Source organism: Lepisosteus oculatus, chromosome 29 (genome assembly GCF_040954835.1).
Source record: "Lepisosteus oculatus isolate fLepOcu1 chromosome 29, fLepOcu1.hap2, whole genome shotgun sequence".
NCBI lineage: Eukaryota > Metazoa > Chordata > Actinopteri > Semionotiformes > Lepisosteidae > Lepisosteus > Lepisosteus oculatus.
The window spans coordinates 5,488,931-5,508,515 of NC_090724.1; the positions used below are offsets into that span (position 1 = coordinate 5,488,931).

Here is a 19,585-nt window from a genome sequence, read left to right on the forward strand (position 1 = left end):
TAAGTGGACAGTGTGTGAATCCACAACTTTCTGTTCAGCATGGAGGAATGCGAGGACTAAAAATTAAAATACTTTTCTTATTAGGGGCTGCTCCTGCAGTCTCCTGGCACAGTTCCTCAGATTGCTGTTACTCGTCTTTTTGTTAAAAAGCTCTGAAAAGCACCATGATGTAAATCTTGGCACTTGTATAGGCACTGAGGGACCAATATTTGTCCAAGCAAAGCTGCATTTTGGTTTCTGCTGCGAGTGTTTCAAAAACATATTAAAATGATCACTTCGCTTTTAATGATCATTTTGAGATTGAAGTTTTTCCCTGCTTAGCGCTTAAGATGTTTCAAATCCAAACCAATTATGATTCCTGGCTCTGTTGAGGGTCATTTGTCTGCAAATCACCCGTGGCGAATGATGCTGGGATTCTTTTATTTTTTTATTAAAATAATTGATTGTATTTACATTTCTGATAGCAGAGATTTTAAAAATGTTTTGAATCTTGGGAACCTTTTCCATAGTTTATTATTGTTACTTGTGGACATGAAATCCATGCTCCTTTTGAGAATGAAACCGAGGGTTGGAATAGATTTCACACACTGTATTTAAATGTTTTCGTTTTTCTTCATTCTAATCTTTAAAAAGTGGGAAAATGAATTATTCTTTTTTGGTGTTAAATTCCTCTGTGAAGCAGTTGTATTGTGGAAGGGGCACAGCACAGTAAAAGGAAAAAACCTATCGCTCTGTAAATACATCACTTAAATATTGACCTGCACACAGCAGATAGCATGGTTTACAGATTAGGATATTAATCTTGATCATGCTCGCTGAGTAAAGGGCAGCCTTGTGTGCTCAAAAGATTTCCTACACAGCTGGGACAAATATTTTTATCTCGATTAAAATATCCAATCGAGTATGTGCTCTCAAGGCACTGTTGAATAATAACTAACCTGTGGTATATGCTGTTGGCACATTCAGAACTGGTATCTGAGTTGCTTTGAGGCCTTCCTTATGGGTTTACCACAATAGATGGGCAAAGTCTTTCTGCAGTATTGCCCAGTTTTTTCCATGTACAGTATATTATACTATGTGGGTGGCATGGTGGCACAGGGGTTAGCATTGCTGCCTCACAGTGCTGGGGTCCCAGGTTCAACTCCAGACCTGCGGTGCTATCTGTGTGGAGTTTGTATGTTCTCTCCTTGTTGGCGTGAGTTTGCACCGGGTGCTTCAGTTTCTCTCACAGTCCAAAGACATGCTGGTAGGCCCTAGTGTGAGTGTGTTTGTGTGCGCCCTGTGATGGACTGGCATCCTGTCCAGGGTGTAACGTACCTTGTCTTGGGCCTACTAGGCTCCAACTCCCCCACCCCAGCCCTGAACTGCAAGACATGGTTAGAGAATGGATGGATGGAATATACCATGCATTTACTTTGCTTTACCATGGTCTGTTAGAGTTTGTCTCTTTCTGCATGATAACGGTCTCTGCTGAACCACTCGTTTTCATTTGCCATGAATCACCACATTGACTACTATGTCGTCTGCTCTTGCCATGGTGAGCATTTATATGGGCTAGATAGATAATTGCATGGTAGCACTCAATAAACAACAGGCAGATCATGTAAGACGGTTCTTCTTCTTTCAGCAGTGGTGTCTACGGATCAGGATGAATTGCCTGTTGCTCAGACACATATGGTTTACAGGAGTAGGTCATTCAGGAAGTTTCATTCACCCCTTGTTTTTTAAGCCTGTCATTTTTCTCATGAGCATTAGAAGCACGTGTCATGATGATCAGCCCTGGGCACCTTTCAGTGAATCAGCCAACTTCTCCACAAAAGCGGGGTGCGACGGCAGCCAATAGTGTGCCCAAACACTCATCGCACACCAGCTCTCAGTGGGGAGGAGAACAGAGTGACAAAGCTAATTCAGAGATGGGGATTATTAGGAGGCCATGATAGGTAAGGGCCAATGGGATATTTGGCCAGGATGCCGGGGTTACACCCCTACTCTTTTCAAGGTAGGTCCCCATCACTATACTGGGGCATTAGGACCCACATGGACTGCAGGTGTTCCCCCCGACCAGGCACACTCTGCCTCAACCTGTTACTCTACTTAGTTTTTCCCAGGAGGTCTCCCATCCAGCTACTGACCAGGCTCACATCTGCTGAGCTGCAGTGGGTGGCCAGTTGTGAGTTCCAGGGTGATATGGCTGTTGGCTATATTTGGATCAAGCCTGCTTATAATATTAATAAGTAAAGCAACCCCCTAAAATCTTGCCCAATCTATCCAAACTCCTCCTGCTAAGCCTTAGCCAAATCACAGGAATTTCCAGTCATATTCTCAACTCCAGTGGACCTGGTTTACAGTAGCTGCTTTATCGGGACATTGCTTGTAAAATAAAGAAAAAGATTGAAGTGACCAACAATATTGGCAATGCTTAATTTAGTTGCTGGAGTACAGACTGTACAATAGGTTCTTACCTCAGAATGCTTGAATGTGGTTTTGTTTGACAGAGGATGTGTGTTGGAGGAATCTTACACTATGGTTTCCCTGCACATATGAAGGAAGACATGAGGCACGGGCATCAAATTATCAATCACAAGAGGAGACAGGATTCAGCGGCTTTCAGGCTGGTGTGTTCTAGACCCTCTGAAACGGGTACAGTTTAGTTAAAGCAATCCTGCGGTTAGGTCGATTTTGTTTGCGTCTTCTTTCACCGAACAAATGCCAACCCACGCTGTTCACTTCAAGTAATCTTGGCACCTTCTGCGGGAAGGGTTAGAACTGTGGCTTGCACTGTCTGTTCCAGGGTTTAATTTATTGCTTACTGGAGCACTGAGGATGCTTCAGGCGTTCTGTGTCTTGCCAGGAAGGGTTTTGATGCGGGCTGCCGTGTGTGAGAATCAGGTGCCTGTGCCTCTGCCTTTTCAGCAGGACGGAGAGGGGGACCTCGTCAAGAAACTGCCTGTCCCTCTGGGACATCTGGGAGTCTTTTCCAATTAAATGATCGGTAATTGTACAAACGTGCTATATACTGTATAGCGAGATCAATTAAAAACCCCATCTTTGAACCCTCAACCCTCCCCCTCCCTCCCCCCAAGCAGACACACTCTGTCTCAACCTGTTACTGTGCTTAGCAGGAAACAAAGATAGAACTGGAGTCCTGTACGGGTTGTTCCTTGCATAATGAGATCAGCTACTATAAATACACCTAAACAACTGTGAGCCAAAGTACATCACTATCCTTCATAATTACAGACTTGCAGAGCGAACTGGATGTACCTAAAAAAGGTGAAACCTGATGTTCCACTTGCAGCACTTTTAAGCATTCCTAGATGACTTCAACCAGCGCCACAGCCTGCAATTTGGTCGATTGTGTTTTCCCGCTGATGTCATGAAACGCTAACCAGCCGGCGCGGAGCGTGAACGCGCGAGATGGTTTTGCAGCTTCGCTTCTTCGAATTTACTCAACGTCGTTGCCGTCATCGGGGTCCAAGCATTTTAGAAATGAAACAGATTTGCAGTCGCACAAAATCAGTGCTCAGCCATCCGCAGGGTATCTCCCACCTGAGAGGGATAAGACTTTATAGATGTGATAGTGTCCAAATATCTGGGTCAGGTTTAGTAGATCTGTGGTCCCCTAAACAGTGCATAAACAGTATGGCTTCTGAGCTGAGCTGCCTGAAGACAGGGCCAAAGACAGTTAATCAGGTGACAATCCCTAGTTTGTACTTCATCCTACCTTAAAGATTTACTTTAAAATTGTTCTCCAATGTCCATTTGATTCTGGTCCTCTGCACTCTAGACAAGACAATTCTCTGTGGCTCATTGGACAATCTCCTCTTTGGCCTGACTGTATTTTGCTTTCTAAGACTGTCAGGGAGTATTTAAATTGAATGGATTTAAATTATACCTTGGATTTAATAGACAGTTCTACTAATTTACTAGAATACTTGAGTTGCTTCAAATTTCCAGCTGTTCAGCATTTCATGCATTATTTAGTTTATATTTATGTTTTGTTAACAACTTTGGAATGTGGCATGAAAGGTACAATATAAATTATCGTCCATTATAGTTTTTATGAATACTACAGTCTTTATTTCCATGTTGTGAAAGTGGAGGACAGATTTGTAGAGCTTCAGAATTTACATATAAATAGAGCTGCCATTTTCAAAGTAGAATTTTGTTTCCAGATAAAACAATCCCTGTGAGTGATGGTCTTGCTTAGGAGATGTTATGTTCTCAGAGCTAACGTGACAAAACTAAAGGCATCTCACTGTGTACAATGATTTATGTGTCATACCTGCAACAGAATACTTCCTGAAGACTGTCTGTTTGTCAGGATTAGGGTTTCAACATTGATGGTATGCAGAACTGTCTCAACTGTCAGCCTTCAGTTGAGCAGGTGTGCAGGTTTCAGTACAGGCAGTTAGGTAGAGAGAGAGCAGACAGAGGCTGGGTAGCAAGGGGATTGTCGTACACTCAGCCACCTCAGCAATGTCATTGCCTTGAAATTTCAATTAAAGAACCCCTGAAATAAAATCTGATGGCTAAGGTCGAAGTACTGATTAGTAAGGTTTTAGGTTTTGACTGTGATCCCTGGTCCCAGTGAGAAAGACAGTTGTCTGGCCCACCTCCCGATACTACCCTCTTAAGTATGGATTGCATAAATAGAAAAGTAGTATTCTTTCGAATTGTTAATACATTAAAAGCATTTCAGAATGTTTGTGAATCTTTACTCCAGAGGACAATAACTGATAAGTAAACATGGCTGTTGGATTTATGACTGCTTGCTTCTAAAAATGGACTTTCAAATTAAGCCTATGTGGATGTTTTATGTGCTTTTGTGTGCCATTACTACTAAAACACTAGAGTATATCTAATCTCATTTATCTGTTGCCCAGTGAACATGTGTATTTCACCGATTACTCGTGTATTTGCTATAAAAGCACCCTTGATCTCCAGGAAGAATGCTCATTCTGTTTTAACTCCGAACGAATCCTGCAGAAAAGCAGTGCTTCCGGATCGGAGTTCTGCCTGTGTAGCAGAGCTGTTCAGGTGCCCCAGGTCTAATCCGCCACACAGGTCCCAGGTGTACCTTTAGATCACAAAAAAAGGACATGAGAAACAAAAACAATGAAAGGCAGAGAGAAAGTAGGAGGAAGGTTGTGCCAGGGCTTTCTGCATTCATAAAAGCTGTTCTATCGGTGCATTGTGCAGAAAGGTCGGAGTCACAAACACATTCCTTTGAAAATGTGATGGGAACGACTCTCAGAAAAAAAATGTCTTGTGTTTAGAGAGTGATTCATTGGCTTCACGGGTACATATTTGCGAAAGGCTCATAATCAAAACAGTAGAGGGGATGTTGAAGAACAGGTGGCCAGGCAGGATCTTCTGTACACACTGCGCGGGCAGGAGTGGAAAGGAGCAGCGTAAACAGAGCGTGGAAAGTGTGGACAGGGCAGCAGTGCACCTGCCTGCCTCTGCCATGAGGAGGCGCTGTTCTCCCACAGTGTCAGAGAGCTCAATGCTAACCACAGCTATAGCTCAGATGGTGATTAAAATAGACAATAGTAATTGCTTACACTTATATAGCGCTCTTCTGGACACTCCGCTCAAAGCGCTTCACAGGTAAAGGGATCCCCTTCACCACCACCACCACCACCAATGTGCAGCCCCACCTAGATGAAGCAACAGCAGCCATAGTGCGCCAGCCCACACCCCACACACCAGCTCTCAGTGGGGAGGAGAGCAGAGTGATGAAGCCAGTTCAGAGATGGGGATTATTAGGAGGCCATGATTGGTAAGTGCCAATGGGATATTTGGACTCTACTCTTTTCAAGAAACTCCCTGGGATTTTTAATGACTACAGAGAGTCAGGAGCTTGGTTTTACGTCTCATCCGAAGGACGGCACCTTTTTTTACAGTATAGTGTCCCCATCACAATACTGGGCCATTTGGACCCACATAGACTGCAGGGTGAGCGCCCCCTGCTGGGCCCACTAACACCTCCTCCAGCAGCAGCCTTAGTTTTTCCCAGGAGGTCTCCCATCCAGGTACTGACCAGGCTCACACCTGCTGAGTCTCCCCAGAATTATAGGGAAACTGTTCATCCTTACATGTGGTAGATCAAAGTTTTTACATGGTGGGTTTTCTCAAGTGACCTGTGGCTGTGCTTGAATTATTTCTTTAGAAAGGGATCTCTTGCCAAAAGTGCTTTTCCTGTACACTTTAGTAAGGTGTGGTGCACTATCATGGGGACCTGGGATTTGTAAGTGTTCTAGACCTTAAGCCATGTTCTCAGGGCCTGGATCACCTTGTATTAAAATGACAAGGACCACTGTTGGTAATTAACTCATTTCAAGCTCCACTGCATCCTTCATGCTGCCTGTGTTTTTCTTATAAATCAGAACGTTTGAAAATCTTTCAGGTTGGATTATATTATGAAGGTGTGAACAATACATACATGATGCATACACAACCCTTTAAGTAAGTGTGAGCATGAGGTGTCTTACGGGCTGCAGTAATCCCAGTGGGGCACAAATCTCTTTGCAGCCTTCACTCTAAAGAATGTGCCAAGCCAAACGACAAATAATGCTTGCCATCAGGTAGGCTGTAAAAAAAACACAAAAACAAATCAAAAACAATCAGGGGAAGCCCAGAAACACAAATATGTAAATACCTGGGAGAGATTTGTGCTTTGCGGTTGCTCTTTGGGGCAGGATGTGACTGCAGATGTGAAGCACCTCAGCAGAGTGCTAGTGTACAGACGAGTGTAAATCACACCTGATGGTTCCTGCAGGAGCTCATGTTTGTTTAACACCTTCAGGGGCACCTTCCACTGACAGTGGGGCAAAGGTTCTTTACTGTTTCTCTCTCTGCCCTCCATTTCAGTCTATCAGTGGTGGATCCCTTTTGACAGCAGTCTAGTCGCTTGCTGGAATAATTGTGCTGTCTCAGTTTTCTATATTACTGTGACTACAGCGATGTATGATTACCAAGACAAAACCTGTAAACATATGAATTTAAGAAGAGCCCCAAACAGGAGGTTCATTTAGCTCTGTTGGTTGCTAGTAGATGATTGCTCCCTGGATCTCCTCCAGTTGTTCTGTGAAAGAAGCCATGATACTGGCTTTCATGAGGTGGCTGGGTAGCTTGCTCCACTCCCCCACAGTTCCATGTGTGCATCTTGTGTGGAAGAGGTGTTAGTGAAACCAGTATGGAGCGCTCCCCCTGTGCTCTTTGGGACACTGTACTGTAATAAATTAGCTGTCCTTCGGATGAGACGTAAAACAGAGTCCTGACTCTCCGTGGTCATTAAAAATCCCAGGGGTCTTCCTTGAAAAGAATAGGGGTGTTACCCCCGTGTCCAGTCCAAGTTTCCCTTTGACCTTTTTACAAATCATGGTCTTCAAATAATCGCCATCTCTGAACTGGCTTCATCACTCTGCTCTCCTCCCCAATGAGAGCTGGTGTGGGGGGAGCAGACTGGTGCACTATGGCTGCTGTCGCATCATCCAGGTGGGGCTGCACACTGGTGGTGGTGGAGGGGATCCCCATTACCTGTAAAGACTCTGAGTGGTGTGTCCAGGAAAGCACTACATGAGTGTGAGGATTATTTTATTATTATTAGCTGATGCTGAAGATGTTCATCGGTTTGATTTAATTTTAAATCCTTATGCTCTCACTGCCTTCACTCACTTTTAATAGTACAGCACAATCAGATCAATTAATCAGCCATTTAAACATCAGATTATACAGTTCCTAAAATCACAGCAGTGCAAAAACATGTAACTGGTTTATCTTGATTTTTTTAATAGTTTTTTTGTTGCAGGACATTCTTTGAGTGTCTAACCTCTCTACTCTAGTAGTTGCCCATAAATACTCCACAGATCTAAAAACTACGACAATAAATGCAACCTTACCATTACATGGCAGTGCTCCTGACATTGAACCTTTCAGTTAAAGATATAAAGCCTAAAGCGTTTGTTTTATTGACAGGTAATGTAGGCAGAAAGACGCCAAGGTACCTAATAAAACAAGTTCTCAGGTGCTGTTGGCTCCGAGTCTTTCCATCTGAAAAAGTGGCAAAGGTCTCAGAACTGCATGTGTAGCACAGTACATCTCCTGGCTTCAGCTCTATGTGTGGCTGAGTTGGCAGTTTTTATCACCTGCCCTGTGGAGATGGGTGAGTGACATCGTGTGTGCACCCGCTCAGCTCACCTGCTGCTCTGTAGCAACACTGGAGTAGCTATGCCAACTCCTGTTTAAAATAATCTCTTCCACAGCCTCATTGGGCTTTTCTGTTTACTCTGATATATACAACAGTCAGAATGATAAAAACAATACTGCCAACATGATCCCATCCTGAAGGATTCCTCTTTATCAATCCAAGTTTTTTTTTTTATTACCCCTTAATGACCTCTTAGCATGTTTCTCCGTTTCCTAGGAAATAAACAGGGTTATCAGTGGAATGCAGGGGCGAGATGTTTAAGATGACAATAACTGTACAGCACTCTGCAGTTCATCAAGGAGCTGCCTGGAGACTGCCAGTAATAATCTAAAAACACTGGATCGAATTTTAGCTAGCAGATTTATTAAATCAGATGTATTTTCTCTCTAACCCCTTTGTAGTGATGTTCTTTTTATCAAGTATAGAAAGTTTTTCTACAATAGGTTAGCACTATACTGTCTCTAAATTGACTTTTTGTCAGCACAATTGCATTACTTGGACTTAAGTTCCTGGGTGGTGTAGTGCTGACTGCAAACGAAAGGATTTAATATAAGTCTACCTAAGAGTGAAGTTTGTTGATATCAAAAGTTTCCAGCTGCTATAAATTTGATTGGTATTATTTCTAACTTTGAATCGATGCTAAAGCTTAGAACGGGATCTGAAAGGGAATTTATACTGACATGAACCAGGGAAAAAATGTATTGGTTTGAATTTTCTACTGCTAGAAAATCAACCCAACCCAACAAGTTCAACATGGGTTTTTTATGACAGCAGCATCAGAGCATGATTCACACCACAGGAGAGACATGCAGCATAACACTGAAAATATTTAAAGACCGCTTACTTGAGTCCAAATGGGATTAAGCTAGAATTTTTACGTTTGTAGAAAAACATGCAAAACAAATCAGATATAAGCGGCTTAGATACAATCAGTACTATTAATCAGCAATTAAAAGGTCACTTCGTTCATCTCCTCGAATCACAGCAGTGAAAAAAACTTTTCTCTTGTTTCTCTTAATTTTTTTATTAGTGGTAATTGCAGGACATTCCCTGAGTGCCTGCCAGACTGTTAGCTGCTTTCATAATGCACCCCTGTCACCAGGATCGGATGTGTCACAAATGACCTTAACCTAACCCACCTGAAAGCACTGGAGGCGAATGCTCGACAATAACCAGAGACGTTAAAAAACAAAAACAGGGGGGAAAAAGCTCTCCAAATGGATGAAACGTTTCAAATCTCTCGCAGAGGTAAGAATTTAAAATCCTCCCAAACAAAGAGAAACAGAAGCTACAGAGTATCTTGACGGACGGTGCAATGCCTTCAGGACATACTTCAGACTAGGCTTCTGCTTAAGAGAGTGTGAGAGGAATTCTGAAGGATCAAAAGGGCACAACAGCCTCTCACTTTTAATGAGCTCCACAGCCTGGGGGCAGGCGAAAGCAGGGTTAATGTGGAGGGTGATGTCATCATAAATACTAACCACTTTCTTGGGGTGCAGTCCTAAGTTTCCACATTGAATTTGTTCTTTAAATTTGTCCATGCTTAGGAAAAAGGACTGAATGAATATTTAAAAAAACACCGCTGTTTCTTTGCACATCTTTCGTGCTACACAAACATTTTTTAAAAAGTTTCTGTTCTAGCAATTACCGGGCCTCAGAATCTCTGAGGACGATTAGCAGGCAAACGGGACGCTGCACTTGGCACTGTGGGCCAGACAGCCACATGGACACTCACGGAGTTTTGCTGAGTACATGCAGTCAGACATCTATCTTCATGAAAGCCACTAATTACAAAAACAAAACAGAGAAAGGCACTCTTTCGGGGTTTGTGTGCATAGGATCTGGGAGTGCACATATCTGATTTCTGTCATCAAAGGGTTTGTGTCTCGACTCTGCCTTTGTGTTTTCCCCTCGGATTCTCTTTGAGAAGTTGCACGCACGATGTTACGTACACATGCACGTAATCAGCGTTCGTGCTAATGAATGGATATCCAGGCACAGCAACTGACCTCCACAAGCCCTTTTATTATGAGGCTAGTTCAGAGTTGATCTTTGCCCAAGTTTTTTTTTCTACTTTCTTCCTTGGATTTGACCTCCCTCATATCATCTCTGAGCCCCAACTGTAAAATACACAACCTGTCATTACCACTCAGTAAATAACCCAAAGGAAAAGGGATGTGAAAGGGTCATTTTTGGGTTACAGCGGCAATGTTACTGTCTCGTTACTTGCGTTGCTTCAACAACAATAAAACGGTTAAGAATTAAGCCTCCTCTGAAGAGCCACTAAAGTTTTAATGATGTTCTTTACTGAAACGGCAAACATTTGCAGCTGTAAACAGTGTTTCATGATAAATTATAGCTTATAGAAAGGCAACAGCTCTTTCAGACTCCGCTGTGCAGAGAATAGGGGAAACCGCAGCAGAGAGTGAAATGAGTTTCGGATGGCACAGGGATGAAGGAATAGAGGGAAGGAGAGAAGAGACATAAACAAAAGACAAAAGCTGTATATGAATGTTGATAACGTCTGCTTATTGTGGAGAGTGAAGCCCAGCCCCTGTCAGAAGTGGAACTCAGGTGCCTCCCATATCAGAAGTCTGGTCCACCAGAGCAGAAGCATTCAGTACTCTGTGGTTTTCTGAGGGATTATGTCATTGCAGCAGGCTGGGGATGTGCCTTGTTACACTCTTTGTCTACAGATTCCTCCTCCTCTGTCTGCAACAATCTCAGAGACTGGTAGGATTCAGTGGAAGAGAGTTTGTGTCCAGACTGGCGCATGGTCTTTCAGCTTTGCCACACCGCGTCGCGTCAGAGACCGGTAAATTCTGCTATGCCAAAGGGCCAACCCCCCTGGAAAGGGAAAGTAGGGCACTATCCAGTTTCCTAACCTTTTGTCTTGTGAGAGACTCCAATCGCCGGTCTGGAAGGTTTCGGTCTTGTCCTGCTTCTCTGCACTGTGGGCATAGTGCATGCTTTTTGCCTTAGTTCTGCATTTGCACTATACGAAAACTCAGTATAGAAAATGTCCAAAAGCACTCTGGTTTGTCCCAAACCCCCGCGGAGTCTCCAGTACAGAGTGGACATACAGTAGGGCTTATCAAGCAGGCTTAGCGGGTTCTAGCTCTGCATTTATTGTTGACATGGCTCTACAACAGATTTTATTTTTTTTTAGTATAAAATACTTGCAGCTTGGAGATAAGAATTCTTATCAGGCCCTGTAGATAGTTCCCTTTAACTTGGTTTAGATTGGGGAAACTCACATTTTTTCACATAAACAAAACGTTACCCAATTTTGACCTTTTTAAAACACAGTCCACTCACGGGGACGCTTCTCTGCCTTTGTAAAGCAGGAAGGGAACAATAAAAGACAGATCCTTATTTACCTTTCCAGTTTATAAGAATACCCACTGTCAGTAATGTGCTGTGGGAGTCTTCAGTACACTTATAAAAGTTATACTGTAGCCAAATTCAGAGTTTTAGGGAAATTCCAACTGAGCACTCAGCTACTGTGCCACCACATTCAGGGGTTACATTACAATAACAATGCAATAAACCAGTTATTATTTGTAATTATTTACCAATGACCGTTTGACAATAACAGCACTGTCATAAGAGACAAATACTGTGGGAAACATTAATAAAACACTCTGTTGAACTGTTTCAATGTGATTTCATGTACTACCAAACAGTTCTGTTAACAGAGAGAACAGTTTTATAGATGGTGACTTGTTCCATAAACTGAAAAAAAGGCCACTTAAATGTATATCAGGCTCTGAGCACTGAGGATGAGCACTGAGTGATTGTTATAGACTGCAGAGACCATGTAAAAGAACAGTGCAGCAAGCTGGAGTGTTTTTGTTCCGGTAATCTGATAATGTGGCCAGTGGCTTCTTTATCTGATTAAATATGGTGCAAACACCCTTTACTGAGATCTTAGCTCCCCCTTAGCATTTAGGCTTCGTGCCGTTTAGTGTCCAATTTCTTCAGAACGGAACAGCTGCAAACGAGAGGAGCCCATGTGTCCTGTTTAAGCTCATCTGGCCCATATTTTTTTCCACAAGCTGTTGGTCTGATGGGAGAAGAGAAGGTGTATTCCAAGTGGTATCCTGCCAGTCAGGGGCCCTGCAGTAGTGTAAGACAGTAGGACGTCTCAAACCCAGAGGAGATTAAGTACCAGGTACTGAAGCTGCACACCAGCCATTCACAGTATCCACTCAGTTCTTGCAGTGCGGGAAAGGAAAAGGGGATTCCCAGAGCTTCAGGACAGGAGCCTCAGGTGGTAAAAACAACCCAGCTCTGCTATTGTGTAAATTTAATGGGAACAATTTCCCCGTTTCAATTTCAGTTTTGCACAAAAACCTACCGTGCGTGTGCTGTGCAGGCCCTTTGCTTTGCCATCTTTTCTCAGGGTTTGTGCCACACCTGCACCACGCTCTTACCACGGTACGCTTCACTAAACATCTCTGTGGCTTGTTTTAAAGCATCCAGAGACATCTGTGCAATGTGAGCTACCGGCGATTGTCCTCATTTTAATTTGATCGGTGACTGCTCTGTGCCACGGTCAGGGCTTGGAGCACCCCATCCCTGAATATTCATGGTGGGTTCTGCGTGCAGTGGTCTCTTTCCTGACAGGCCTTTCAGTAGAGACACTCCACTGCTTATTTTTTACCCTGTGTGAGTGGAGAGGCTTGTTCTAGGAAGCCCTGAGGGTGAAACGCTCTGAACGTTCACTGATGAAATGCCGTGTTCGCTTGGCATGCCTGAAAAGCTGATATGAGAAGAAAGCTCGACGTGTTTTCTTTTCCTTCGTCCCGTACACCTGAGCTATTGTACGGAGACCGAGATTTATCAGGGCCCTCAGAAAAAAACTTGTTTGCCCTCTGCTGAAAGTATTTGCCTATATTTGTTTGTTTGTATTTTTCTTTTCAAACTCTTCAGAAACCGAACTCGCTATAGAGCAAATTATTTAACCATCTGGAATGTTAGCTTTTTGCACTCCCTAGATTTTCAAAGTCGTTTTTCAGTATCAGTAAATAGAAATAGATTAAGTGGGCTTATAATATCTAATACATTTCTTTTTAATAGCCCTGACCTGGGTGGATTCCAAGAACTGTGTACCAGAGAGTGAAGGAAGGATGGGTTTCGATTGCTGTGAACTTTTCTGTGGTATTCATTTTCACATATAGGGTGTCTGTGGAACAATAGGGATTTCCCTCAACTACTGTGCTATTGTGCACAGTTAGTGTATCAGCCACTGCATATACTGTACAGTATTTTGACTTTGTGGTTTAACTGCTAGTCAGTAACACAGGTTGCAATAATAATTATTTAACATTAATTGCGGACTACAGCAGTATCAAACTTAATTCCAGGAAATATTTGCTCTTTAATGAGACAAAGCTCTTCTGTTTTGGGGACCTGGGGACCTTCAATTCATGAATCAAGGGGCAGGTGCGCACCAAGAACGTCCACTTTTTCCCACTGCACTTGCAATCAGGACAGGTCCAAATTGTCTGGACTGAGCCTTGTCTATCAATTCAGGATCTTCTAGTTTAGTGGGTGAAGAGAGGATAAGACAATGAAGCACACTGTTCCCCATGCTCACAGGTTAGGGCACGTTCCCGGAGTGAGATATTTAAGAAAGCACCTTGAAAGCATAAAGAAAATGGAACTGAACCTTGGTTGAATATTCCCACACTTCAGGTGTTTTGTGGTTTGCTAGGAAGGTCCCATTCCCTTTAGTTCCTTAGAAGTAGGTGGTAGTCCTGCAGAGTATCCAACCAGACGTGCCTGTTTTCAGCATTCCTGCCTCATTTAAAGGCCATTATGTTAAATGAATTGATTTTACAATGCTCGCATGCTGGGACCAACAGGAGGCCCTGCTGATGCACAATGGAGAGCTCTGGCCCAGAATGTAGGCACCGACACACGCAGAAAAGGAGGAGAGTTAAGAATTTCAGAGGGCTAAGTAATCGGTTTCATGTAGACTTAGCGGCAGCCAATTCCTGTCTCTGTTCTGAGCATTCCTGTTCTTGTATTGGAAATGAAGTACATTAGCATCTTCACCACTCCCCCAGCATAAAATAAAAAAAAAAACAGAAATATTGTTTGGTCTAGGTTTAGGAGAAAATCTAGAATATAATGTGTGGGATTGAAGGCCACTCTTTTACCACCTTTACTGAAAATAATTTGAAAATGTAGCTTTGATTTTAAACAAAATACCAGCCTTCAATGGCAGATACTGATTGTAAAAAGGATAATATTACACCAAGGAGAAATGGCATTAACAGTCATTGGATTTCTGTTGAAAACTCACATGTAACAAAATAACATGCAAACTCCACATGGACAGATCCTGACTCATACCCAGGAACCTGGAACTGTGAAGCGTCATCACTACCATAATGCCTGAACACACTCTTCTCGAATTTGGTTTTTTTTTTCAGATCTAAGCACTAAAACTTTGTTAAAACTAAAGGAATTACTCTTGTCCCTATGAATGTTTCAAAGACAAAAATATAGGCAAACCATCGAAGTACATGTGAACCTTCTCTTATTTCTTACTTTGGTAAATTGTATTTGTGTTTTTTTTTGTGTGCTTTTTACCACTTGCTAAAAAGTTAGCAAGTGGTGACCTTGTTGTAAGTTGTTAAGTTCTTGATCTTTAATATAAAAGTTATCAAGTCCTTATTATTATTAAGTACTACAAAAGTTGAACATTTGCAGTAGTTAATGATGATGAAAAAGCACATTTTGCTGGAGGCAACTGTAAAGGACACAATTGCTATGACTTGCTGTCTAGCCATTGTCAGTCCCAGTTTTTATTTTCCTGTCGCGATCGCTATGTGGAGAAGAATTGCTCGAAAGAGGGTAATTACAATCATGTTTAACGGGGAGACAGCATGTTTTGACTCTGCCGTGGAGTAAACATTTGCCAAACGACTGGTCTGCAGCAAAGACACTGTCATTTCAGTCTGATCAAGTTCTCCTCTTTTTCTTTTTTCAGCAGTTTCAACCTTGGTGGGCTCTGGAAATGAAGGCCTTTTTTAAAAGTCAGGTGTAGACACACATATGTAATTATGCGCTTAATACGATATCAAGTTACACCCCCTGTGCAGTTGCCTTTAAAGTGTGGCCAATTTGAGGGGAAATTGAATTCCAGTGGCTATTAAATTTTTTCGTTTCCTTCTAAATAAAAAAGGAAGGGATTAAAAGCCGTGCAAGACAGCAAAGACTGAGACAGAATATACCTGGTTGAAGGAACTGTCGTTCTCCTTTTGTAAACAAGGGGTTTATGCAGTTCAATCTTATTTAAATACCTTCTGGACCTGCGTTGTTCTTTAACTACATTTATATTTGTTACATTATATATATATATCAGTGTGTTAATACATCACATATTAGAGGGAAAAGCAACACAACAGATGTTTAGAAGTCAAGTCCTAGCAATTGCATGTAATGGGGTAAAAACTCTACATGTAATTAGCTGAGACATAAAATTTGTTTTCTCCAATGTGCAAATCAGCCAGATGAAGTTCTAGCAGCTAGGGGGATGTCTTCAGTCTGCTACTTGGTGAGCCATTCATTTGAAAATAAGAAAACGACTTGGCTGTTTATGTAAACACAGCCCTTGCTTAATGGGTAGGAGCTCCCAGTCCCCAGCCATTGACACAGTCTCACAGAGCCTGTTATCCTCCCTCTGTCTGTTTCACTGTAACCCTGTCTTTCAGGGTCACACAAAGGTATTGTGTGAAATAAATGCTCTTGATCACATTGGGCCTCATCATTTTGCCGGGCAAAAAGATCTGAGTTTCTCAATTCTGTTCAAAGTCTATCGATGGTCATATAAGATCAAGCTGTAATCTGTTAGCAAAGAGACAATATTCCTGCTACTGAGTGCATAGTAAAGGATTGCAGAAGACTGTGTACATGGATTCATTTTTTACATCACACGTATATAGAACACTCTGCAGTGCTGTCATATAGAATCAGGGTTAGCCATTAACCATTTTCACAATATTGTTCAGTTTTTCGGGGTTACCGTTATATTACAAATTACACATATATCGTCTTAAAGGCTTAACATAAAGGCAGCAGAGAATAACCCTCCCTCTTCTAAATCTATCTTAAAGTCTCTTCAGTTCTGTGATTTCTCTGACGTGAGAAGTTAAAATTAGTATTTTGGATCTCAGGCCTCTGAATATTCCTCACATTTCAAGAGAAGAAGCAAATAGTAGGTTTCTGTTTCTCTCTGTAGCAATATATTTCCAAAAATAAACAGGCAGAGTGTGATTTTCTCATGCAAAATAATGGACTGATTTATTCTGCAAGTACTTTAGAAAAAGGAAGTAGCCACATTTTGGCAAACCTTTCTGTCTTTAGGAACTTTGAACCGAACCTTCCCCTCTTGTTTTCCCTTTTATATATTCTTATCATAGCTGATTATTTTTAAACAAGTCTCTTGTCAGTATTCAAAAACACCATTTTTTTTATCAGATAATTAATTTATTTGGCTGAGGCCTATCTATAGTCACTTATAGAGGTTACACTTACTTCTTTTGGTGCCTGTTTATATGGGAGTGTTTTGCTGGAGCAGACTGGAATATTTTACTCAAAGGTATAGCAGCAGAATCCTTCCTAGGATTTGAGACCAGGGCGCTAACCACAGGCCCACAATACTTACTCACATCAAGCCCTTCAGCTTATGTTGGTGGTCTCCCGTTTCGGGCTCACAGGGGGCCAGTTATTAAAGAGAAAACATAGCTATCATTAGATTCCCGACAGTGGAGAAGGAAGACGTCTATTTCTGCTTGTTGATTTCCGTTTTCCCCTGGAGGCTACTGCATTTAAAAGTCGACACAGTTATTAATAACACTTTTTCAAATAAAAATACATCACATTTTGTTCCCATTTTGTTCTTAAGCCCACTCCTGAGTTGCCCAGCCAAGAGAAACTATGCTTTTTAGACTGTCTTTAGAACAGGCAAAATAAAGGGTCATGTGAAAGTGGTTGATGTAGTGTACCTACAGCATGTCCCCTGCCACTTTAGTCAGAGAAGAACAGCTATGTTACAATGAGCCACAGCAGGCAATTCTATGCTGCCTCAGGCTGACTTCTGGAGAATTTATCTTCCAACTGCCTCTAAGTTTAGGATTCCATTTTCTTTTTGAATGAATGCTTTGCATAGCTAATGACTGTAATTTTCTCCTTCATCCAGCGTTTCTTTCAGAATCCATTACTTCTCTGCTGGCTCCACTGTGCACTGAAAACCAACACCTGTCAATCTCTAAATTCACATTTTGCGATTCCCTCTCCAGATTGCACAGCATATGTATAACATCACTTTATTAACCCTTCACAATTTCTTGCATTAGGAATTATCTTTTCGCATACCCCAGCTTGCTCTCCATGAGTCACTCAGACACACAGACAGGGAGAGAAGCCTGGGGTCAGAGCGCAGGGTCAGCTATTGTACGGCGCCCCTGGAGCAGCTGGGGTTAAGGGCCTTGCTCAGGAGCCCAACGGAGTAGGATTCCTCTGCCGGCTGCGGGATTTGAACCAGCAACCTTCCAGTCACAGGCGCAGATTCTTAGCCACAGTGCCACTGGTCCGCCCCAAGGAGCAAATGTCTTAAGTTTTTTTTCCTGCTTAGGATCAGATTTATTCACTAGACAGAAATCTGCAGAAATGAAAAGAAGAATAGAAATCTGTAAGCGAATTCGAGACCGAAGCTGAATACATTTAGTCTCTATCTTAATTTTCCCCATAAACTGTTCTTGCCAGATAGTTTCATAGCCCTCAAGTTCCACTGATGCCCACCCTTCACTTTCAAAGCAGCGTGTGGTTTTTTGTCATTGTGTCCAGGCCCCCTGATAGGGTGCTTATGTGATAAGAGCTGTGCAATGTGAAGTGAAGCTGTAGATCTGATTTGGTCAGGTTGCCCCTGTGCAGTGAAACATTTTCAGAGGAGAGTAGCACAATGGATCAGTGCTGATGTGTGATCTCTCTAGACAGCTCCTCCATTCCACTGTGGTTGATGCCCATTGATTAGTTTAAGTGATGGTGACACACATGGGCAAGAGATCTGTGGGGCACACACAGCTCTTTGGCTTGGTCCTTGAAAGGCGCTGATCTGTGAACTGGCAAGTCATCAAGGACTGCAAGAACATAAAACCCACCCTTTCTCCCATCATCCCATAACTATTCCACTAACTGATCATTCCTGATCTATCACAGATGGCCTGTATGTCAGTACAATTATTCAGCTGAGTACTTTATTAAATGACCTTTTTTCATTTTGCAGAAGCTTCACCTCAGTGTATAGTGGTGTATGCCAGCTAAAGAGAAGTGGAAAGAAACTAGATGCTCAAGATATAGTAACATCAGATGCCCAGTGCTTACGGAATGAGGAGGAGTGGTAAGTAATGTCACTTTTATTGATGGTAAATTGTTTTGTCATTGTCCGCTTTGACTCATTACTTTCACATGTACTGTAGATAGTTACTGGAATCCTGTGTGATTATCTACACAAGAATCAGAATCTGCAAAAAAATCTCTCTATATTGAAATATATCAAAATAAAAAATTAGATGATTAAATGATATGGACCCAGTGTGCACTCTTCAGTGGCCTGAATAGGTATTGGCACACTGGCTGGACTTTTGCATACAAAAACTGGAGTGTTTGAAAAATGTACAGAACCTGTGCTTTCCTAGAAAGGACCTATTTAGACCCGTGTATCCCTGTTGATGTGGTAAGCCAGCCAGCGGACAAAGAGAGAGATGTATTACAGGTTGCCCTCATTCCCATATCAGTAATCTTTCCCTAAAGCTAAATTTGCTGTTTTTTTTTCTTTCCCTGAGAAATCCTGTCTTACTTGTATTTCATGGAACGAGCTGACCTTGGTTTACTAAAATTTCAGGCAGGCATGCCTCTTCCCCCATTCCCTTTTGAGACAGGAATATCAATTATGTGATACTGTAGTTGTGAAATGACAGTAAATCACTTTAAGTGTTGGAAGGAGGAAGACTCTGTTCTAGAATTGCAGAGGTGTGTTTGGCGCTTAACTAATGTCAAAGCCAGATTAGAATCACAACGCCAAAAGAACACGATGGATTAGACAAAGATAGATTCTGCTGCATGTTATTTTTGAGGTAGATGGATACTTGGGTAGATAGGTTTCACAATAGCGGGGGAAAGCCAAACGGAGCACAAATGAAAGCTGCTCATGTAACTGAAATAGCAGTCTTTGAGGATTATGAATCTGAATGAATCGTGGCCATTGACTAAAGGTGTTCTATTACATGGGAATTAGGGCATCAGGAAACTACCTCCCATCCAGCTCAACATGATTTTTGACCTGTGTAGAAGTAG

The 19,585-nt window shown here is 42.2% G+C and overlaps 1 long non-coding RNA gene across 1 annotated transcript in view; it reads left to right on the forward strand.

Moving 5' to 3' along the window:
- LOC138225547 (uncharacterized) overlaps positions 1–19,585 on the forward strand; it is a 141,380-nt gene that overhangs the window by 46,411 nt on the left and 75,384 nt on the right. Inside the window, exon 3 of the long non-coding RNA XR_011183968.1 lies at positions 18,516–18,629. This is a non-coding gene — a long non-coding RNA (uncharacterized lncRNA). The remainder of the gene's footprint in view (positions 1–18,515; positions 18,630–19,585) is intronic.